General features: G+C 38.4%; 1 protein-coding gene across 1 annotated transcript in view; it reads right to left on the bottom strand.

Annotated features, from left to right (window-relative positions):
- Window positions 494–25,218, bottom strand: part of LOC109851071 (anaphase-promoting complex subunit 2) — a 59,565-nt gene continuing 34,840 nt past the window's right edge. Inside the window, exon 17 of the transcript XR_002249670.1 lies at window positions 494–705. The gene's annotated coding sequence lies outside the window, so the exon portion shown is untranslated. The remainder of the gene's footprint in view (window positions 706–25,218) is intronic.

The following is a 25,218-nucleotide window of genomic DNA, read 5'->3' as shown; positions in this document are numbered from 1 at the left end:
ATGCAAATACAAACACTCGACAATATTATTAGGAATTGTTTGTTAATCATCAAAACTAAATTAGATGGTAGGCTCATAAACATGAGACCTAACACCCACATCATCTCGCCTTTTATCATTATAAGAGGGACAAAGCCATTGCTCTGTCGATCGTGTTGGCTATGATTGACCAATTCCATTCTTGTAGTGAGAATGGAATGAATCCATTCTGAGCTTAGTTTCTAGCATAGAACCAAATTGAAAGGTCACTATGGTAGTAGTCACCTTTTTTTTACTTAGGTTGAAGTTTGATTATCCCTAAGTCGGGTCTATATTTTATCCTTGAGGGTTATAATAATTCTTTATTGGATTATAACAGTTCTTACCCTCTTTATTTTTAGCACGAGGGTAAAACTTGTTAAAATGTTCGGCAAATTTCTCTGTAATTTACACTTTCTCCTTACAATCTTTCCATGAGTGTTCTTAACAGAACCCATGTGAACTTATGCTAACTTAGAGATAATACAACTCAAAAACTTATGCTAATATGTTTGGGACAACATCGACAATGGCATGCCCTGTCATTACAAACTTAAATGCGAAACTGTTCAACATAATCTCTGATTGAGTTATCACCACTTTGCTTTTTGGAGAGAAGCTTGGTCATGCAGTCCAAGGTAAACCCAGAGATGTCAACCCTGTCATGCATCCACACCCTGTAATACCCTGTTTCACCAATCACAGTAATATCTTTTAGTAGAATAAAATATAAGTGTAGGTACAAACAGGCAAAATAAGAAAATAAAACAATAGACATGATATAGACAGAGATATCTAATAAATGAAAATTATGTCTCAACTAAAATACATATGATATCTAAAATAATGAAAATATCTCAACATGAATCAACTGAAAATCGTACTAAGGTACACTGCCATTATAATATGAAAAGAAAACTCTAATATCTGAATGAGAACATAAAACTATAGTGGAGTCTCAACTACTAAAATGCGTGACTATGACTATATTAGAACTCCATCATCCTGAGGCTCTCCGGAACTCTGAGCTACCAAAAAGAAAATTTAAAAATAAAAAGATTAACAAGAAGAGTGTCAGAGCGCTACAGTAAGCTCACCTCTATTATAAAACCCCCAAAATTTGAATATTTTATGATAAAAAATAATAAATATGTTATATATTTATAAATAATATATTATGATGTTTAAGTATGCTAGAAATTGATTTGAGATCAATTTAATGTATATATGTATATATATATAAGAGCAAATGCAGAAATCATGCTCGATGTATAAATCTGGAAATTTATGACCAGTGGAGATATTTTTTATTTTACATACTGATACGTTATGAATATGGAAAATTTTAAAAGATAAAAGTTGTAAATATCTTCAGCAGCTTTCCAACAAATCTTTAATCACTTTATTCCGAGGTCAGATGAGAAAGTTACAGCTAAAATACCGAAGAGTATGTTTCTAGTCAGATTGGTTTTTCCAGTTTCGGGATTCGGGTTTTGGGCTGTAATTTTTCGGGTTTGCTGTTTTATATACACATGTTTAAACACGAAAAACATCTCTTTTCTCCGGTGTTACAAACCCTAGCAGCCCCTTTTCCCCTCTCTCAAACCCTAGTTCTTTTCTTTGACGATTTTGAGGGATTTTGGAGGATTTTTTTAGCGGGTTTTGTGCAGTGCAGCGAAGGGGATTGGTTCTCTTTCACGTGGTAGGATTTTCTCAACTTCTGAGGTAAGTATCATCTTGACCAACTCTACATCCTTTTATTTTGTACGTTTTATTAAGTTTTATTCGGATTTTTCGAGCCTAAAACGTATTTTTAGTGTACAAAATAAAGATCTTTATAACTTATGAAGTGAGAATACATTATCATAATTTTCTAATTGATTACAACAGTAAACTTGACAAATTTTAGATCTGGAATTTATTAATCATGAATTAAATCTCAAGTTTTTGCTTTTAAAACGTTTAAACATGAGTATATAAATGTTTAGGGTTTCGACGATACATTTACATGCTAATATTTTGTTTTATGTTGTTTCATATATATTGATATCAGTAATATTATGCTTGGAAAATAATGATGTCAATTCTAGATTTGTTTCGAAGCAGACAGACACCTGTGAAGGGTTTCTGCCTGTTTCGGTTGATCGCCGACACAGTTTGTGCAAGTTTACTTTTGTTGTGTGCTTTAATGTGAACGATGAGTCGCCTGGAATTTTTAGCATTAGAAATTATTGTTTATTACGTATCTTCATATGTGAGATGGCTTACGGATATGAGTTTAGATTTGCACACCGAGACACGTGTGAAATTAGTGTATATGCATCCTTTTCATAAATCTCATCGATATTCTACACATTTTATTCAGTCCATGTGTTGGGAAATTATTATGTGCAGTCCATGTGTTAGACATTCATCATATTCAGTCCATGTGTTGGACATTCATTATATTCAGTCCATGTGTTGGACATTCATCATTCAGTCCATGTGCTGGACAATTTATATATGCAGTCCATATGCTGGGCGTCCACTATACCTAGTCTTAGTCCATGTGTTGGACACCTGTTTAAACCTTGAGTATGACACTTACACTTATATTTGAGTTCTGAGATGTGTTAGTCTTCTTTATATTATTGTTCCTGTATTAGATCTTGGGTTTGGTATTTAGGGATTTACAATTTGAGATACAAGGTATATACATGAGGGTTTCCTTGTTTGGATTATTTCGCTCGACGTACCTATGCTCGTGTTATAATTTCCTAAATACTAAAATCCTCTTATTGTTAGGATCAATGATTTTATGTATATATGTATTAACTGTATTTTCAATATGGAACCAGCCCTCTCCCTTGGGTTTGGTTGTGATGTTGCTCGCTAGTACTTTGACGCTCGTTGTCCCCTCCCATTTCAGGTAATGAGCCAGGTACATGGAGAGTCGCAGGTTGATGGCAATACTTATTAGCGTCCATCTTTCGTTCGTAGTTTTATTTTATTTATGGAGCTCCACTGTAGACATTTTGTTTAGACATTTGAGAGTTATGTTCTAGAAGTTGTAAAGGCTGTGTGCCTTATTTTCTTTTATCAGATATTCTATATTTAAGACTTGTTGAGATCTTCAGACTAGTTATTTCAGAGATTCACTTCATATTTTTTTATGTTGGATGATGAAATATCATTTTTATCTCTATTATTTCATCATATATCTCTTGTATTATCTTTTACTTGCTTTTGTACCTACACCTGTTATTGACTCTACTAGAGAGATAGTAATTGTGAAGGTGAAATATATTATTGCACGGTGTGGTGCATGGCAGGTTTGATATTCCTGGTTTCACCTCGGACTGCAGCCTTGTGTGAACCCAGGGACGTCACAGTTGGTTTCAGAGCTCTAGTTCCAGTATCCTTAGGATCATTCTATGTCGAGTCGTGGAGCTAGGTTAGAGTTTCCTAGGATTCATGTAGAGAGTCCACTAAGGATTTCCTAGTATGAGTGAGGAGGATATATGCGTATATCTCAAAATTTAAGAATAATTTTTTATGATAATTATTTTATGTTGATTGAAAGTATTTGTGTGAATACTATGTGTTATGAATTCGTATTGTTATACGTTATATATATATATATAAGGATATGGTCGAGGTAAAACTCGTACCTGGAGAGCTGGGCATGCAGAGCCGAGCCGCAGCAGGCACCATAGTATTTGATTGACTCCATGACACCGTTAGCAGCAAGATCTTACAACACTAGAGGAGCAAGAGGTGTATCTGTTTTCGTCAGTAGTACCACTTTCAGGAGTTCCATCACCGGTTGTACCCGTCGTGAAAGTAAAGAGGTAATATTTATGAAGGCACCACCACCACAATCAGCTGTTTATAGAGCCGCAGAGCAGGATGTTTAGCCCTGAGAGAGTAAGAAAGATATCAGACAATAAGTGCACCAGAGTTTCAAGGCACGCCAATTTCAGTTGCAACCTATAAGGGAAGGAGTATGTGAAAATTTCTTAAACATCGACTTAGTACCAAGCAGAAGTTAGATGTATTCAGCATTGAGAACATTGCTGGATGATAGCAACGACATCAAGATTTTTGTCGAGGTAACAATTAACATCTATTTGGGAGAATTTTAGTCAATACTTTAACAAGCAGTTAGAGCTAGTCTAAGTAAAGTAGGGAGATATACCCGTGGTGAAGGAAGAAATCAAAACCAGACAGTGACAATGACAATGGCAAGAGAACTATTACAGAATCTAGAGAATCCTAGCAGCGGAAGAATGATTTTTACCCAGCAACAAGGATAATATAAGAAAGGAGCACGATATGATTCGAGAGCGCCGAAGTAGTGCAGAGTTCGGAGTACATGTTACAATCACAACAACATCGAACAAGAGCAAAAGACTTGTCGCAGTACACCAGCAGGAAGCCAGCATGATAGAGGTCACAGTCGATAGTCTTAGAGTCACAATTTTGACCAGCAGCGGGGAAATAGAGACACTACTTGTTAATCCGAGGATTTACGGACCAGCAGGCCAGATTTGCATTATCTAGGAGATTCCTGAAGGACAGATGGTCCCATATTTGTTGCACCACCAGCAGAGTTTATTCAGTAGTACCGTGTGATCAGGGTATGAGCGGAGCTTTCTTCGTGATTTCCTTTTCAGCTCGGATCTAGTTTGATTTAGAAATTCGCTTATCTCTTATCTTTCATTCCTTCGTTGATAGGTTTCAGTTTGTAGCACATTCCTTAGATATTCCGTTGTCAGTCTCTACTCCTCTAAGGGGGGGTGTCCCTTCCATCTGTAGGAGATGTGTCATGAGATTAGATGAGTCTGAGCTAGTCATCAAGTTGATCATGTTGCTGATGTCAAATATCGACATTTTTTTCTTGGTATGGATTAGCTATCATCATACCCTGCTAGTATTGACTGTTGTACTGAAACAGTCAGCTTGTGAGCATTCGTTGGATTTGTATAGATAGTAGCAACCTCACAGGGTGACCGGAATGTGGGTTATTTCTGGTATACGTAGAGTAGGTGATGCTGAGGGACCGAATTGCTAATTTGTGTGAGACCAAAATTGTCTCAGAGTATCAGGATGTCATTCAGGACATACCTAGATTTCCTCCAGTGAGAGAGGTTATTTCCTGCATTGAGTTGCAGCCGAGCACAGTACCGATATCCCGAGCACCCTATCGTACGGCACCTACTGAGATAAGGGAGCGAGCACAGTACCGATATCCCGAGCACCCTATCGTACGGCACCTACTGAGATAAGGGAGCTACAGATAGAATTAGATAAATGAGTTATTATCTTAGAGTATTACTCGCTGGAGTATCTTTTTATTTATGGGATCATTGATCCTCTTCAGGAGAATGAGGACGGTAACTTATGATTATGTGTAGATTGTTATGATGTGAACAAGTTCACTATCCGGATTTGTTAGGATTTATGACTTGTTCGATCAGTTGCACGAAGCGTAATATTTTTCTCGAAGATTGATCTTTGATTTGGGTTATTGTAGTTACAAGTTCGGGAGATGAATTTTCCTAAAGCGGTTTGTCCTGATTCGATACGAATCTTTCAAGTTTCTGGTCATGCCATTTGGGTTGACTAATGCACCCGTGGTATTCATGGATTTGATGAACCGGGTTTTTCATCCCTTCTTGGACCAGTTTATAATTGTCTTTATCGATGATATTCTAATATATTCGAGATCGGAGGCAGATCACGATCAGCATCTCCGGTTAGCTTTGCAGACTCTATAGGAGCATCAGTTATATACCAAGTTCAGCAAATGCTGGTTTTACCTTTCAGAAGTCAGATTTCTCGGCCACGTCATCAGCAGAGAAGGCATAGCAGTGAATCCAACTAAGTTTATAGTAGTTCTTGATTTGGAACCGCCGAAGACGGTGATAGAGATTCGAAGCTTCTTGGGTTTAGCCGGTTATTACAGGAAGTTCATCCAAGATTTCTCGAAGTTTTTAATGCTACTTATACGCCTTACGAAGAAGGGTGTACAGTTCATTTAGGGCGGGGAGTGCCAGAAGGCCTTTTGATACCTTGAAGGCTAAGTTGACTACAGCGTCGGTTTTGACTATTCCGAGTAGCGACAGGACATTTATGGTCTATACAGATGCATCATTGGTAGGTTTAGGAGGCATCTTGATGCAGACTCAGAGGGTGGTAGCATATATCTCACGACAGTTAAGGGTACATGAGCAGAACTACCCCACTCACGATTTGGAGTTAGCAGCGGTAGTATTCGCGCTGAAGGCGTGGAGACGCTACTTGAATGGAGTGCAGTTTGAGTTGTTCACAGACCATCAGAGTCTGAAGTATCTTTTCTCTCAGAAGGAACTCAACCAGAGACAGAGGAGGTGGATTGAGTTTATCAAGGACTACGAGTTAGCGATTCAGTATCATCCGGGGAAGGCAAACGTCGTAGCAGATGCTTTAAGAAGGAAGTGTTGATATCGGGTTTTGGCTTTAAGGTGCTCATTGCATCGAGATCTTTGATTTTAGACCCGAGATTGGTGGAACCAGTGTATTGTTGGGAACTGTGTCAATGCAGCCATCTTGGAGTAACAGAGTTGTCATAGCTTAGTTGGAAGACTCTTGGATTCAAATCCAAAAAGAGGAGATTACTAAAGAGCCAAAAACTGATTGGACCATTAGAGCAGATGGAGGTCTACGGATGAAGAGTAAATTAGTTATGCTAGCTAGTGCAGAGCTTAAGAGGGAGTTATTAGATAAAGCAGATCGTACTCGGTACACAGTACATCCAGGGACCACTAAGATGTACAAGGACCTGAAGAGACACTTCTGGTGGAGTGGTATGCATAGAGAGATTGCAGAATATGTGGGCAAGTGTTTTACTTGTCAGCAAGTGAAGGCAGAGCTTCAGAGACCGGCAGGAACACTTCAGCCTTTACCTATTCCAGAATGAAAGTTAGTAGACATTTATATGGACTTTATTGTAGGGTTGTCGAAGTCGAAGAAAGAGAATGATTCTGATTGGATGATAGTGGATAGACTAACGAAGTCAACACATTTTTTATTCCAGTGAAGACTACATATATAGCTGAGACGTATGCGAGGATATATGTTCAGGAGATAATTCGACTTTATGAAGTTCTAGACACGATTGTATCGGATCAAGGTTCAGTGTCCACTTTACACTTTTGGAGAAGTTTCCAGGATTCATTTGGCAGCAGACTATCATATAGCAGTGTATTCCACCCACAGACGGATGGTCAGACGAAGAGAGTAAATCAAGTGTTGGAAGACATGTTGCGGGCTTGCATCATTAACTTTCAAGGTAGTTGGGAGGATCATATTCCACTGATAGAGTTCGCTTATAACAATAGTTATCAAGCAATAACCGGTATGGCCCCGTATAAGGTATTGTACGGGAGACCTTGTAGATCACCAATATGTTGGGCAGAGTCGGAGGATAGCTTAATGTTTGGACCAGAGCTTGTGACGTAGACTACTGATAAGGTAGCATTGATCAGATAGAGGATTCTAGCCGCTCAGAGTCGGCCAAAGAGCTATGCAAATAAGAGACGAAGACCTTTGGAGTTCCATGTTAGAGATTAGTTATGATGAAGGTATCATATATGGAAGGCGTTCAGCGAATCGGAAGATGAGGGAAGCTTGCACCGAGGTATATTGAACCTTTCCAGATTTTGAAGCGCATGGGAGTTGTGTCATACATGCTAGGTCTTCCAGCATCGATGTCTAGTATACACAATGTATTTTATATTTCTATGCACAAGAAGCACTTACATGATGAGAAGCAGTAGTGAGTGTTGGATGCATCGGAGTTTTAGCTTCAGGAAGATTTGACTACGATTAAGATCCCAGTTTGTATACTTGTTAGAGAGGACAAAAGACATAGAAACAAGTGATTCCATTGGCGAAAGTTTAGTAGAACGGGAGAGGAGTTGAAGAGGTTTCTTAGGAGCGCGAGGAGAATATGCGTCGCGACTACCCTCACCTGTTTGAGCAGGTAAATTAAATTTTAGTATGACTTATATATGACTTATGGTTACATGTATGGTGATGTTTATACTTAACACTAAAATGAGGGTATTAACACTTAACTCCTAAGTACTCGGAACATATGGTACATATATGAGGGGTTCATTGTTTGGATTTTTTGTTCGATGTACTTGTTCCATTTAGTGAGGGGTTAAGTAGGGGTATTTACATTTTAGATGGTTAAGTGTAGACATTGAGGATGATTCTCGGGAGAGCGAAGATGTTATGCAGCACGACTACCTGCACCTATTGAGGAAGTGGATTGATTTATGTGTGTGATTATTTGTATGGTTATATTTAGATTTAATGCTAGAATGAGGATATTTCCACTTAATTCTTAATATTTTGGAACATATGGAATATATATGAGGGATCCTTATTTGGATTTTTCGTCCGACGTACTAGTTCCATTTGATTAAGGGTTGAGTGGGAATATAGTCATTCTGGATTGTTAAGTATAAATATCCCAATATGCTTATCAAAAGTTTAATATTATGAGAGGTGTATGTGCAGGTTGGATTTCACCCTCGACATACTTTCAAATACTATCTTTCCGTTAAGTATGATTTCTGAATTTCGAGGACGAAATTCTTTTAAGGGGGGAAGAATGTAAAACCCCAAATTTTTGAATATTTTATGATAAATAATAATAAATATGTTATATATTTATAAATAATATATTATGATGTTTAAGTATGCTAGGAATTGATTTGAGATCAATTCAATGTATATATGTATATATATAAGAGCAAATGCACAAATCATGCTCGATGTATAAATCTGAAAATTTATGACCAGTGAAAATATTTTATATTTTACACACTGATATGTTATGAATTGGAAAAACTTAAAAGACCAAAGTTGTAGATATCTTCAGCAGCTTTCCAATAAATCTTTAATCACCTTATTCTGAGGTCATATGCGAAAGTTACAGCCAAAATACCAAAGAGTATGTTTCTAGTCAGACTGGGTTTTCCAGTTTCAGGTTTCGGGTGTTAGGCTGTAGTTTTTCGGGTTTGCTGTCATATATACACAAGTTTAAATATGAAAAACACCTCTTTTCACCTGTATTCCAAACCCTAGCATCCCCTTTTCCCCTCTCTCAAACCCTAGTTCTTTTCTTTGCCGATTTTGAGGGATTTCGAATGATTTTTCTGCGGGTTTTGTGCAGTGCAGCGAAGGGGATTGGTTCTCTTTCACATGGCAGGAGTTTTTCAGCATCTGAGGCGAGTAACATCTCTTCCAACTCTACACCTTTTTATTTTGCACGTTTTATTAAGTTTTATTCCGATTTTTCGAGCCTAAAACGTATTTTTAGTGTACAAAATAAAGATCTTTATAACTTATGAAGTGAGAATACATTATCATAATTTTCTAATTGATTACAACAGTAACCTTGACAAATTTTAGATCTAAAATTTATTAATCATGAATTAAATCTCAAGTTTTTGCTTTTAAAACGTTTAAACATGTGTATATGAATGTTTAGGGTTTCAACGATACATTTACATGCTAATATTTTATTTTATGTTGTTTCATATATATTGATATCAGTAATATTATGCTTGGAAAATAATGATGTTACTTCTAGATTTGTTTCGAAGCAGACAGACACCTGTGAAGGGTTTCTGCCTGTTTCGGTTGATCGCCGACACAGTTTGTGCATGTTTACTTTTGTTGTGTGCTTTAATGTGAACGAGGAGTCGCCTCAAATTTTTAGCATTAAAAATTATTGTTTATTATGTATCTTCATATGTGAGATGGCTTACAGACATGAGTTTAGATTCGCACACCGAGACACGTGTGAAATTAGTGTATATGCATCATTTTCATAAATCTCATCGATATTGTACACATTTTATTCAGTCCATGTGTTGGGAAATTATTATGTGCAGTCCATATTTTGGACATTCATTATATTTAGTCCATGTGTTGGACATTCATTATATTCAGTCCATGTATTGGACATTCATCATTCAGTCTATGTGTTGGACAATTTATATATGCAGTCCATGTGTTGGGCATCCACTACACCTAATCTTAGTTCATGTGTTGGACACCTGTTTAAACCTTGATAATGACACTTACACTTGCATAGGCTGGACATGACACTTATGTGAGTTTTGAAATGACATGGTATTTGAGTTCTGAGATGGGTTAGTCTTCTTTATATTATTGTTCCCGTATTAGATCTTGGGTTTGGTATTTAGGGATTTACAATTTAAGATACAAGGTATATACATGAGGGTTTTCTTGTTTGGATTATTTCGCTCGACGTACCTATGCTCGTGTTGTAATTTCCTAAATACTAAAATCCTCTTATTGTTAGGATCAATGATTTTATGTATATATGTATTAACTGTATTTTCTATATGCAACGAGCCCTCTCCCTTGGGGTTGGTTGTGATGTTGCTCGCTAGCGCTTTGACGCTCGTTGTCCCCTCCCATTTCAGGTAACGAGCCAGGTGCACGAAGAGTCGCAGGTTGATGGCGATACTTATTAGCGTCCATCTTTCATTTGTAGTTTTATTTTATTTATGGAGCTCCACTGTAGATATTTTGTTTAGACATTTGAGAGTTATGTTCTAGAAGTTGTAAAGGCTGTGTGCCTTATTTTCTTTTATCAGATATTCTGTATTTAAGACTTGTTGAGATCTCCAGACTAGTTATTTCAGAGATTCACTTCATATTTTTGTATGTTGGATGATGAAATATCATTTTTATCTTTATTATTTCATAATATATCTCTTTATTATCTTTTACTTGCTTTTGTACCTACACCTGTTGTTGACTCTACTAGAGAGATAGTAATTGTGATAGTGAAACATGTCATTGCACGGTGTGGTGCATGACAGGTTTGACATTCCTGGTTTCACCTCGGACTGCAGCCTTGTGTGAACCCAAGGGCGTCACATCTATCCTCCCTAGGGGAAGGGATGCTAGATGAAGTGGAGGTTCTATCTATTAAGCATAGTCTACCCAAATCATTTTCTCGTATCTAATAGAATTAATATTTAGACACCTATAATGCGAGACGTAGTACATCGAGTGAAATAATCCAAACAAGAAAACCCTCATGTATATATCATATGTATCAAATTATAGATACAAAAACATTAACACCAAACTAGAGATAAACAATCTAAATAAAATCAATAATTAGAGACCCACAACACGAGACTAGTACATCGAGTGAAATAATCCAAATAAGGAAACCCTTATGTATATACCATATGTCTCAAATTATGAATCTCTAACCATTGATCCAACCTAAGAATAAAATAAAGCAATACATAAAGTAAAGACATTTATATTGTCGTATTTATAATATCTTCCACTGTCACTAGGAAGATAAGATAAATATCAGCATATAATCTCATGTACTTTCAAGAGAAAAGTACCTCGGTCATATATCTCAGCAATGAGTCATATACATAGCTGGCATCCGCCAAAGACTCAGCCTATCAATAATCATCTCAATGCAAATCCTTTTAAGATTCTGATTCATCGTATTATCATGCAAGACAGACTACCTGGTCAGTATCCTAAACAATGTACACGGCTCATTAGTCGCATCGTGATCTCTATGCGTAACATGAGTGCGGGACGACCTACCATATAGATATCCTAAAAGACGGCTCACAAGCCTCATCGCACCCCGTGCGGATGGACTGCTAGACAAAGCATCCATACCCAACTCAATGACCTGTATAAATGGAATATCAATACACTACCACACGTAGTACTGAACTGAGCTCATCAATGATATTCATCTCGTATGTAAACTATGTATATCTGGTATATCGACGCACTATCTCATATACTACTGAGCTGAGCTCATCAACGATATCCAGCAAGTGTGTAACTGTGTATTAAAACTCTATCTCAAATATAATCAGGTCAAAACCCGTCATAATCCCCTTAAGGATACCCAAGTGTGTACTACGACACTATTTGTGTGCATTCATAACTATACATATATCATCATGCGGCTCGAACCCCACGATCACATCTCGAAAAGGTGCAAAACAATGTTCAGGAAAAACTATCTTAGTATTCGACAACTAAGCTTAGTAGTTGACTGCACTGTGTCAATTCAAACTCTGTATTCTGGTAAACTACCTTAGTAGTCGACTACTAAGTTTTTTAATGTTACGTATATTGTAACTTGTTCAAAAACAAATTTTTATTATCATGAAGCATAAAGCAAGGTTTAAACTAAATAATTATTTGACAGAGATTATCTCAACAATAATTAAAATATTAAATTAATCAAATTAGGGTTAACATCCTAATTAACCAAAATTCTCAATTTAAAACATGGGTTATTAACATGATTAGCATAAGCAGGATTAGGGGTGTCCAAAAAGCGGCGGCCGGCGTGTCGCGGTGCGCCGGAGGCCACGCGGCCCGTCGTTGCCCGCCCGCCACGCGACCGGGCCCGGAACAGTGCCCAAAAAATGGCAACTGGGCTTCGAATGCCCGGCGCGCAGCGGCCCGCCCGGCCCGGCCGTCAGCCAAAACGGTCACAGACGTGACCAGTTGCCGCCGCCACCGGGCCGAGCCAGCCGCGGCCCGGCCGGCCGGGCCGAAACGTGCACAAAATGTGACCGTTTGGGCAGGGCCCGGCGCGCGGGCCAAATCTGGCCTAACGGCCAGATTTGGTCTTTTGACCGTTTTGCCCCTTAAAACGGTCAAAAAACGGCTATTTTTCGAGGGTTTTTTGGTCATTTACCTAGGGGGCTGCTTCTATAAATAGAGGGGGGGTTTCAATTCATTTTCTCACAACAAAACTCATCTATTTCTCTCTCTACTACTCTCTTATACAATCTTATACTATCTCATACTAATATACTATCCTATAATCTTTTGTATTTTCTAATACTTCCAACAAATGGCTTCTGGGTCTGATTATGAAGAGCAACATGCAACTCCTACCGATCCAGAGATGAGTCCTCCTACAACAACTCCTCATCCTACCGGTGTTAATCCTGAATCTGGTGGCGACGAATCTACGGCACCAAGAGCTCCAAAAAGGCCGAGGTCTGATGTATGGAATTTTTTTGAGAAGATAGACGTCACCAAGGATGAACACGGTAGGATCATCTCTCAGAATGCGAAATGTGCGTTGTGCGGCCAGATATTCAAAGCTCATCATAAGAGCGGCACCAACCATCTCAAACGGCATATTGAAAAACACAACAAAGGCCAAAATCTACAAGGTGATATCCGGCAGTCTATGCTTTCCCAATCATCCTCTTCAGGTACCCTCGGCAGTTGGAATTATGACGCTGCCCGAGCCCGGAAATGCGTAATCAGGTTTATTGTTCTTAAAAACCTTCCTTTTAAATTAGTAGAAGATGATGAATTTGAAGATTTATTTAGAGATGGTTTTTATCCTGCATTTACAAAATTTTCTCGTCAAACCTGTCAACGTGATATTTTAAAATATTATGTTGAGGAACAGGGAAAAATAATTTCTTATTTTAAAAATTTAAACTGCAAATTTTCTTTAACTTCTGATATTTGGTCATCTAGAGTGCAAACTGGTTATTTATGTATAACAGCACACTGGATTGATGAAAGTTGGAAAATGTTTAAAAGAGTTGTTTCTTTTATTGCAATTGAAGAGTCACACACTGGTATTAATGTTGCAAATTTAATTGTTGAAGAACTTATGAAACTAGAAATTGATCAAAGAATATTTACTCTTTCACTAGATAATGCAAGTAATAATAATGTAGCTGTTGATTTTCTGAAAATAACTTTGTCATTGCCATGTCATGGTGAGCTTTTTCATGTTAGATGTATCTGTCATATTTTAAATTTAATTGTTCAAAGTGCATTTTCTGAAATTAAACCCATGATAGAAAAAGTTAGAACAGTTACTAATATGCATAATGCTTCTGAAATGAGAATTAAAAGATGGAAACAATGTTGTAAAAGAAAAAATTATAAGCCTAGACTAATTCCAAAAGATGTTGACCATAGGTGGAATTCCACCTATGCAATGTTATCTGTAGCAATAGAATATAAAGAAATTATAAATGATTTTATAAATTTTTATGCTTCTAGTTCTAGCTCTGGTAGTGCTTATGGAATAACTGAAGAGGAATGGACAGTTATATGTAAATTAAATGAGATGTTACAAGTTTTTTATGATGCTACTATGTTATTATCTGGTTGTTATTATCCAACTATTACTTTAGCTGCTTTACAAATTTTAAATATTCAAAATTTTTTTACAAAATATCGTATGGATGATATTTTTGGAAGTATAATTTTTGAAATGGAGAGTAAATTTAATAAGTATTTTAGGCCTATTCCTCATATTTTTGGTATTGGTGTTCTTATTGATCCATGCTTGAAGGAAATTGGCCTTCGAAGTTTGTTACAATCATTGTATGGTAGACAGATTATAGACTTAGATGATGGATCCACCCTTACTGCTACTACTCATTATTTAGCTATTAGAAATTATTTTCAAACCTTATATGATGAGTATGCAGCTAGATATGGTGTAGCTACACAACAGTCTTCAGCTTCGGCACCTTCAGCTTCGAGCACAGGTCGAGGTAAAAGTGTAAGTTTTGATAGGTATGCAATGGTAGCTGAACTAACTGGTGGATCTGGAACTTCATCAGGATTAGAGGTTTCTGAAATAGACGAATATTTATCTGCTTCCTTAGTTAAATGTCAAGGAAATGCTTTAGATATTTTGCAATGGTGGAAAGTATATGGATCAGTTTCATATCCTATACTTTCCACCATGGTTCGTGACTTACTATCAGTGCAGGTTTCGACTGTAGCCCCGGAATCCGTTTCAGCACAGCAGGACGTTTGATCGACGACCACAGGACATGCTTAGATCCGTATACTGTACAAGCGGTGATGTGCTTACAGGATTGGTGGAGATACGAGAAGCGAACACAAAGCATCGAACGGATTTTTCATTTCAAGTTATTAATTACATTTATGACATTTTTTATAATAATTTATGATTTATGGTTTTGTTAAAATAATTTATGATTTATGGTTTTGTTAAAATTTTAAAAAAATAAAAAAAAACAAAAAAAAAATTCTTAAAAAAAATCAAACCGGTCCGGCCCGGTGTCCGGCCCGCTCAGGCCATGGCCCGGGTCCGGGCTTGGGTTTTGCCCGGCCCGGGCCCGGTTTCCCGGGCCGGGCCGGCCCGGATGGACCGGGCTTGGGTTTTGCCCGGCCCGGGCCCGGTTTCCCGGGCCGGGCCGGCCCGGATGGACAGCCCTAAGCAGGATTGCAAATTAACTTAGAATAGATATAAATTAATTTAACTATGTTTACATAACTTAGGTATCATAAACCTAGGGTTTAAGTAACTTTAATTAACATGTAAACTCAATTAATTGCATAGCTTGGGTTTAAACATGATTAGAACATGATTAACATGTTGAAAATGAAATTAAAAGTAACCCTAATGATCATGATCATGAATCAAATGAGAACAGTAAGGAAAAACTACAGATCTAGCATTTGGTTACAGATTTAAGCATCATGTTAATCATATTACGTCATAAAAACATGATTTAATCTATGGGTCGGGTGTGCGGGGAGATGATCTTGCCTTAACACGTGTGGCAACTCCTGGACACGTTTGCAAGATCTCCTCTTCAGCCAAAAGCCCACGATCTCGCACTCTGCTCGATGAACATCTCGAATCTCCTCGAGAAACACCAATAACTAGATCTAGGTTTTGAGGGGGGATGGTGGCTGTGAACTCATGTGAAAAGTGCAGGAATAGAGTTTAAAACATGTATATATACACATATATGAAGCTGAGCCCTGAACTGACCCAAAACCCAAAAAGAATCTGGAAATCAGCCCGACTAGTCAACTAATACCCTTACTAGTCGACTAATGTCCTTAGTAGTTGACAATTAAGCTTAATAGAAGACTACTAAGAGCATAGATTTAGCTTATGCATGTTTCGTGCATGATTCTCTTCTATACTCATATATATACATTGATTTGATCTCAAATAAAATTCTAGCATACTCAAACATGAAAATATGTTATTTATAACCATATAACATATTTGTTATTATTTATCATAATATTTTCAAATTTCACGGGGTTTTAAAATTTTTCCCCCCTTAAAAGAATTTCGTCCCCAAAATTCCGCAATCTTATCTTAGAGATTAATAATACCAGAAAAATACATTAATGAATAATCCAGACAAGAAAACCCTTACATACACATCTCGTATTATTAATCTCTAGATATGAAATATAGCAATATCTACACTTAACAATCTAGAATAATACTTCTACTTAACTCCTTACTAAGAGGAACTAGTACGTCGGGTAAAAATCCAAACAATGAACCCTCCATAATCAAATTAATTTACCTGCTCAAAGAGGTGTGGGTAGTTACGACGCATATACTCTTCGCGCTCCCAAGTAGCCTCCTTAACTCCTTTCCGGTTGCATTAAACTTTGACTAAAGGTATTACTTTGTTTCTAAGTTTCTTGTCCTCCTTAGCAAGAATACAAACAAGAATTTCAATAGTGGTAAAATCATCATGAATCTCAACCTCTGGTGCATCTAACACTCGTTGCTGCTTCTCATCGCGTAGATGCTTTTTAAGCATCAAAACATGGAAGACATCGTGTATGTTTGACATTGATGCTGGAAGATCTAGCTGATTCAAAACGGTTCCAATGCGCTCAACTATCCAGAACGGACCAATGTATCTCGGGGCAAGCTTTTTTTCCCGTCTACTAAATTGCTAAACTCCCTTTATTGGTGATACTTTAAACAATACATAGTCCCCAACTTGGAACTCTAATGGTTGTCACCTCTGATCTGCGTAACTCTTCCGACGACTCTGCGCTACAAGAATGTACTTCCAAATTATTGCTACCTTCTCTGTGGTCTGTCTCACGAGTTCCGGTCAAAGTAGCAAGTTGTCCTCTTGTTCTACCCAACAAATAGGTGTTCTACAGGGCCTCCAGTACAACGCCTCATATGGTACCATACCTATCATCGCTTGATAATTGTTGTTATAAGCAAACTCAATTAATGGAATATGGTCCTCCGAGCTACCCTAAAAATCTATAATACATGCCCGTAACATGTCCTCTAATACTTGGTTAACTCTCTCTGTTTGTCCATCTATCTACGGGTGGAAACGCTAGAATATGACAAGTAGCTACCGAAAGAATTGTGGAAGCTCCTCCAAAAGTGTGAAGTAAAAACTGAGCCTCGGTCTGATACGATCGTCTGTAGAACTCCATGTAATCTCAAGATCTCCTGAATGAATATCCTTGCATAAGTCTCTATAGTATAAGTCGTCTTCACTGGAATGAAATGTGCTGACTTCGTCAATCGATCCACTATCATCCAAACTGAATCATTCCCCTTCTTCGATCTCGGCAATCTTACAATGAAGTTCATAGAAATATCTACCCACTTTCAGTATGGAATAGGTAAAAGATGTAGGGTTCTTGCTGGTCTTTAGTGTACTGCCTTCACTTGCTAGCAGGTAAAATATTTTGCCACATACTCTGCAATCTCCCTATGCATGCCGCTCCAACAAAAGTGTCTCTTCAGGTCCTTATATATTTTAGTCATGCCTAGATGCACTATGTACCTGGTGCGATGCGCCTTATCAAATAAGTCTTTCTTTAGTTGTGGATTGCTTGGCATCACTAATCGACCCTTCAATCAAAGTCCTCCATCTACCTTAATGGTCCAATCAGTCTTTGGCTCTTTAGAAATCTCCTCCTTTCGGATTTGAATCCAAGAGTCCTCTAGCTAAGCTCTAACAACTCTATTATTCGAAGATGGTTGCAAGCACAAAGCCCCTAAAAATGCGCAGCCCCTACCGATCTCCGGTCTAAAGTCAAATTGGCTAAGGGTGTAAAGATCTGGATATAACGAGTACCTCAAAGATGAAATCATGTGGCGACGCATCCTGCTCAACGCGTCCGCTACAACATTCACTTTCCCCAGATGGTAGTGAATCTCGAACTCATAATCCTTAATAAACTCTATCCATCGCTGCTGCCTCTGGTTGGGTTCCTTTTAAGAGAAAAGATACTTCAAACTCTGATGATTTGTGAATAGCTCAATTGCACTCCATACATGTAATGTCTCCATGTCTTTAGTGTGAAGATTACTGCTGCTAGCTCTAAGTCGTGCGCGGGATAGTCATGCTCAGGTGCCCTCAACTGTCGTGAGATATAAGCTACTGATCTCTGGGTCTGCATTAAAACACCTCTTAGACCCGCTAATGATGCATCCATATAGACGACGAAGGTCTTATCACTGCTTGGGATAGTCAGTATTGACGTTGTAGTCAACTTAGCCTTTAATGTCTGAAAGGCCTCCTGGCATTCCATGTCCCAAACAAATGGTACACCCTTCTTCGTAAGGTATGTAAGTGGCATCGCAATTTTCGAGAAGTCTTGAATAAACTTTCTATAATAACCAGCCAAACCTAAGAAACTACAAATCTCTGAAACGATCTTTGGTGGCTCCCAATGAAGTACTACCTCTACTTTTGCGGGATCCACTGCAATGTCCTCTCTGCTGATGACATGGACCAAAAATTTAACCTCAAATTGCTAAAACTCACACTTGTTAAAATTAGCATATAATTGATGCTCCCGAAAAGTCTACAAAGCCAATCGAAGATGTTGCTCGTGCTCAGCCTCTAATCTCGAATATATAAGGATGTTGTTAATAAAAATGATCATAAACTTGTCCAAGTATGGACGAAAAATCCGGTTCATCAAATCCATGCCGCGGGTGCATTGGTCAGCCCAAATAGCATGATAAGGAACTTGAAGGATCCATATCAAGTCAGAAAGGTGGTTTTGGAAATATCCATCTCCCGAACTCGCAGCTGATGATAACCAGAATGAAAATCAATCCACTCTATGTGAATACAACACTGCTCAATTATTGTGGGTATGGTATTCATAAACCAACATGATAAAGACAAACTCAATAATAAGGATTCGAATAATTAACACCTCCAAAGATTTCACTGTACATGTTGTGGTCAATGTTATGTTATAACATGGCTCAAATGAATAATCAATTGTATATGTACATTGGTCGTTTTGCTCAAATTTAAAAGTTAGAGCAAGCATACCCAACTTATGGTCTAACATATTATATTTGGTAATATTTGTCTTCCACACAAATCTTCACGACTTGGGCTTCCAATAAGTAGAAAGGGGATCCGGTCCACTTGCTCCGTGTGTTTGTTTAGGTGAGTTCTTAACCTTGTGCTAATAAAGATGGATAGAGATCTCCATTGAATGATGATTTGTTCTAGTTGTTGTTGTTGAAATGTATGTACCGATCTATCAGATAGGCTTAAGTATATACCTTTGGGTGAGTTTGGCCCAATTGCGATGTTCTTTAGCCTAGTCACATACCCTTATGTTGAAGAATTATAGGAAACAGCAAAGAAATCAGCCAGAAAGTCTGGCGGTCGACCGTCGCGGTCGACCGCCAACGTGCACGGGCCGACCGCCGCGGTCGATCGCGAAACCTGTGCGGTCGACCGCCACGGTCGACCGCAGTCTGTTTGGGCTGGGCCTTTTGGATTTTGACCCGTTTCATTTCTGAGTTATATATAACTCAAAACCTGATTGTTTAGGGTAACTCAAGGACGATTTTGAGCAGCCTTGAAGAGAGAATTGTTGCATCCAATTATGGGAGAGTTGTGAGAGATATAGAGTTTTGTTTTAGGGTTTGATTGGTGAGATTTGTAACTCTATTTGTATTCTCTTGATTTCTTATAGTAAGAACTCCCCCCTCCTTGCCCCGTGGACGTAGGCAACTTGCCGAACCACGTAAATCTCTTGTGTTATTTGGTGATTGTGCTTGTTTATTTGGTTGTGATCTCTCTTGTTCGGATTGTGTGATTCGACCGCTTCCGCGCCGCGTATAATAATTGGTATCAGAGCTTCGGGTTCGACTTGAGGCTTGTTTGAAGGATTCATTGAAGGATTCATATTTGAAGAGTTAGATCGACAACATGGGTGAAGCAAGCACATCGGGATCGTCTCTTACGAAGACAATACATAGTTTGAGTATCAATAACATGAAGATCGATATTCCGAAGTTTGATGGTAAGATCAATTTCGGTTTGTGGAGGTGCCAGGTGATAGATGCTTTGGACGCTCAGAATTTGGAGGAGACTCTTGAGTTACAAGAGAAACCTATCGAGATGAAAGCTAAGGTTTGGAAGAAGATGAATAGTAGGGCGTGTGGAGTTATTCGATCATGCTTGACGCCGGATCTTATTTATGATATGATGAACGAGACGTCGGCGAAGAAGATGTGGGAAACACTCAATGAAAAGTATCTTACTAAGAGCATTGAGAATCGGCTTCACTTGAAGAAGAGGTTTTACCAGTTCAAGATGAAGAGGGGAGTTTCCATTAGGGAGCATGTTAACAACTTTACAAAGCTACTTTCAGACATGGCTAATGTGGATATCATGGTTGAGGATGAAGACAAGGCGATGCTACTTTTGTGTTCGTTGCCCGATAATGATTATGGTACTTTTGTCCTAACTATGATTAATAGAAGAACTACTGTTAGTTACAAGGAGGTGACCTCAGCATTGGTGAATTATGAGTTGAGGAAGAGTGTTGATGAGTCCTCCGAGAAGGCATCGGGAGATGCATTAGTAGTTCATGGCCATGGTTCAAACCGAAGCAGGAGGTCGCAGTCTAGAGGTGCACATCGTAGGATTCGTAGGAATCAGTGTACCTTTTGTAAAGAGGATGGACATTGAAAAGCCAAATGCCCAAAGTTAGATTGAGCAGAGAAGAATAAGGGGAAAGCTGTACAAGCTTCACAGGTGAATATTGTCAAGACTAGTGGTAACAATTCAGATTCGGATTCTTCGGGCTATTCATTGTCTGCACTTCCGTCAGTTTGTGTTGCCAACTCTATAAAGTGGATGTTGGATTCTAGTGCTTCACACCACGTTTGCCCTAGGAGGGATTGGTTCTCCAGCTTTCAGAAGTTGGAAAGAGAGGATGTTGTGCTCATGGGTAATGGACATGCATGCTCTATTGGTGGTATTGGTACCGTTCGTATTTGGATGTATGACGGAGTGATTCAGGAGTTGGAAGGAGTGAGGTTCGTTCCGCAGTTGTCGAGGAACATCATTTCACTAGGAGCTTTGGTGGCATCTGGTTATAAAGTGACCTTGGTGGATGCACGTTTGAAGGTCACATTGGGGTCCATGATTGTTATGAAGGGCGTCAGAAGAAGCAATTTGTATTATTTGCTTGGAAGCACGACGATTGATAGGGAGATGACGACTTCATCAGATTTGGCTAGACTGTGGCGTTGTTTGATGCTGGGGTATTTGATTGGAATACCGGGCCATAGGTTGTTGAGGAGTGCTTTGACCTGCAGTTTGAAGTCCTGTGAACCCATTGGTATGAGCGAGAAGACCGAGGTGGAGTTTGGCACTTCTATCCATCATTCGAGGGGTCTTCTGAGGGGTGTTCATTCAGGCATTCAGGGGCGTTCCAAGGGAGCATCATTGGGAGGTAATAGGTATGTGGTTTCCGCAGTTGGGGATTGCTCTAGGCATTGGTGGGTTGCAACCAAGTCCCGTTGGTGTGAAGTCCTAGAAGCCCGCAACAGATAGAGGAAGTGTGTTGGTAGAAAGGTAACCCGACGTTCTGATTATGGTAGGGGTTCTTTCTTGTATTTGTGCCGAGCTCACGGTAATAGGAGATACTTCATTGGTGTGGAAACTTTGAGGCGACAAGGCTAGATGACAGATTTGGGTAGCTGTTCTTTTCTGGAGGAGGATCGACGTTTGATGTCAAGCATTGGTATTAGTGTGCAGGCTACGACAGGTTTGGGCTGTCTCATGTATAGGTTGCCGACTGCTACATGTAGAAATATGGGATCTGGTAGAGCTGCTTCAGATTTTGGGTTGCGTCGGATGTTTGGCTACCCAGCACTTGGTCACATCGTGGATGTGAGATTTGATCCGATAGCACATTTTGGATTCAGATGCGTGTTTGATTATCAGGTATTGGCTTCTGACTTTGTTCTGAGCAGGTATGTCACGTTTGACTCTCGGCAGGTGGAGAGTGGTGATCAGATCTTTGGGACATCGCAGCGGGTGGAGGGTGATGCTACTCCACGTTGGGTGGAAACTCCAGATCATACTGCATCATTTGGGATTCCAGCTGATGTGACACAGATTAGGAATCATGTTGATTTGGATGCAGATGATAGGTTGATTGATTTGAGTACAGCTGATAGATGTAGTCTGGATATGGCCATTGGTTCATCTTAGGTGAAGATGTTTGGATTAGTTCAGTTTAGGGCCATTGGAGGTGCTATTAGCCGCAGACTTGATCGTGATGTTGGAGAAGGGTTGCGAACTCTTCTAGTGGATTGAGGCTTTTGGAGGCCATTTGGGTGAACTACGTTCGGCTTGATTCCTTAGGCAAGAGGATACGTAGGCAGTCTTTCAGATGCAGCCGGTTTGATCAGTTGATTCGGATGGGGGGGGAGATCGCGTTTCAGCTCTAAATTGGTTCCCTGACTTGTTGAGGGACTATTGGATAATTTGATGTCGGCTCAGTTTTGGTGGAAACATTCGCCGAGGTGGAGAATTGAAGAATTACAGAAAACAGCAAAGAAATCAGCCAGAAAGTCTGGCGGTCGACCGCCGCGGTCGACCGCCAACGTGCACGAAGGGCAGTAGGATTCGGAGCTGATGGCGGTCGACCGCGGATGACTGTAATCGATTTTTACTCTCGGGTTTGTGGCGCGAACCTACGCGGTCGACCGCCGCAGTCGACCGCAGTCTGTTTGGGCTGAGCCTTTTGGATTTTGACCCGTTTCGTTTCTGAGTTATATATAACTCAAAACCTAATTGTTTAGGGTAACTCAAGGACGATTTTGAGCAGCCTTGAAGAGAGAATTGTTGCACCAATTGTGAGAGAGTTGTGAGAGATATAGAGCTTTGTTTTAGGGTTTGATCGGTGAGATTTGTAACTCTATTTGTATTCTCTTAATTTCTTATAGTAAAAACTCCCCTCTTCTTGCCCCGTGGACGTAGGCAACTTGCCGAACCACGTAAATCTCTTGTGTTATTTGGTGATTGTGCTTATTTATTTGGTTGTGATCTCTCTTGTTCGGATTGTGTGATTCGACCGCTTCCGCGCCGCGCACAACATATGTGATTTCGAGACACAGGGGATGACATTTTATCTTTACTATTGTCCCCAAGAGTAACATACCCTCCTTTCTTTATTTTTAACTAAGAAATTAAATGATATCCCATGCCATATGCTTTGAGCAGCCCGAATCCAACTATCACATATTGCTATGTTCCCTAGCCTGCCAATTCACTTGCAAGAGTGTATTTGTGATCTTGGGATCCAAACATGCCCATTCTTGTTATAAATCATCCTCTTTGCAATCAAAGCTAGTTTTTCACCTTTTGGCTTATTTTTTAGAAAAAATATTCCAAAACATGACCAATTTTACCACAAATAAAGCAACTTATAGTGGACATTTTAGAAACGGGTCTTGAAATTAGCAAATGATCCTTGTTAAAATATGATTTTTCAAAATATTTTTGAAAAAATAGTGATACTTTAGGGATAGTTTAGCAAATACCCATAATTTGAAGGGAATGTGTGCAAATAACCCTATGATATAACCTACTTCTTGACAACAGTGTGGTTGTTCTAACTTCGTTACATCATACCAAGTGGACCTATAATCTAAAAACTTTTTCCGCAAACTATTATCTTAACATCTTAAAACACTAGATTTGATGGGTCTAATATTAAGCAATGTTGACTCATATTTGGGTCTTTTGTTTACTAAAGAGAAAAAAAATTTGATAGTAGAATTGGGGTTAAAATTTGAGCACGAGCAACCGAAGATATTTCTTTATTTTTATTTTATTTTATTTTATTTTTTTGGGTTCCGCATTCACACGTCTCAAATCTTTCATTTTCGCAAATTCACCCTCCAAATCTTGCTATTTGCCCCAATTCTCATACGTTGGATTTTTTTCTATCTATTACTTATAAATAATGCTTTTTAACTAGGACAATGTCAAAATTTTCTAATAGGTTTAAAATATTCTTTATTTAAAAACTAAATCATCAAGTGAAAGAAGGTAAACATAATGCAAGAGAATTGGAAGATAATCTTGCCAATACCAAGATTTAGAGGATAAATTCACAAATATGAATTTGAGGGCTATATTCAAAACCAAAATAAAGGGAAGGAACTGAATATATTATCTACAATAATGTGAATGTTGTAAATAATATACACACATTTTTCCATAAACTATTAACTTAACACCTTAAAACACTAGATTTACTGGGGCTAGTAATACGCAAGGTTAACTTATATTTGTGTATTTTTTTATTTAAAATAAAAAAGTTGTATAGTGGAATTGGTGTTAAACGAAGATATTTTTTCAGGGTTCCGCTTACATACCGCTCAAATCTTTCATTTTTACCTATATATTCACCCTAGAATATGTAAAATTACTTTCCAAATTTCTTACATAGGATTTGTCTGTCTCCCCTACTTAAAAATAATGATTTTTAAATAGGACGACGTCAAAATTTTCTAATAGATTTAAAATATTTTCTGTTTAAAACTAAATCATCAAGTGAAAGTGGCAAAACTTAATGTGAGAGAATCGGAGGGTAATTTTGCAAATACTAAGATTTAGAGGATAATTTTGCAAATATGAAAAATTTGAGGGTATATATTCAGAGGCCCAGACAAAGGGAAGGAACCGAATACAGTAGCTAAAAACAAGTTGGTTATTATTTAATCTTTTTCGTTTATTCCCCCTAATTCAAGGGGAATAGCAAGTCCTAATCAATATATATACGCCAATTATTTGTTTTCCTATTTTGTCTTATGTTCCCATTGGGATCTAAGGACAAGATTTCGTAATTTCTTGTTTAGCGAAGATTTATAAAAAACTGAAACAAAGCTTTATGTCCCAAATGCACGAGTAACCAAATATAGAAGATTATCCATCCGGTTAGTGTAATTTATCGGATCATGTCAGAAGACAAGTCTTAGGGTGTGCTTGGCTACTATTCACTAACTTGATTAATATTTTAATTAGGTTATTT

This window comes from Asparagus officinalis, chromosome 7 (assembly GCF_001876935.1).
Source record: "Asparagus officinalis chromosome 7, Aspof.V1, whole genome shotgun sequence".
Taxonomy (NCBI): domain Eukaryota; kingdom Viridiplantae; phylum Streptophyta; class Magnoliopsida; order Asparagales; family Asparagaceae; genus Asparagus; species Asparagus officinalis.
This window is presented reverse-complemented; position numbering and strand designations above follow the sequence as displayed.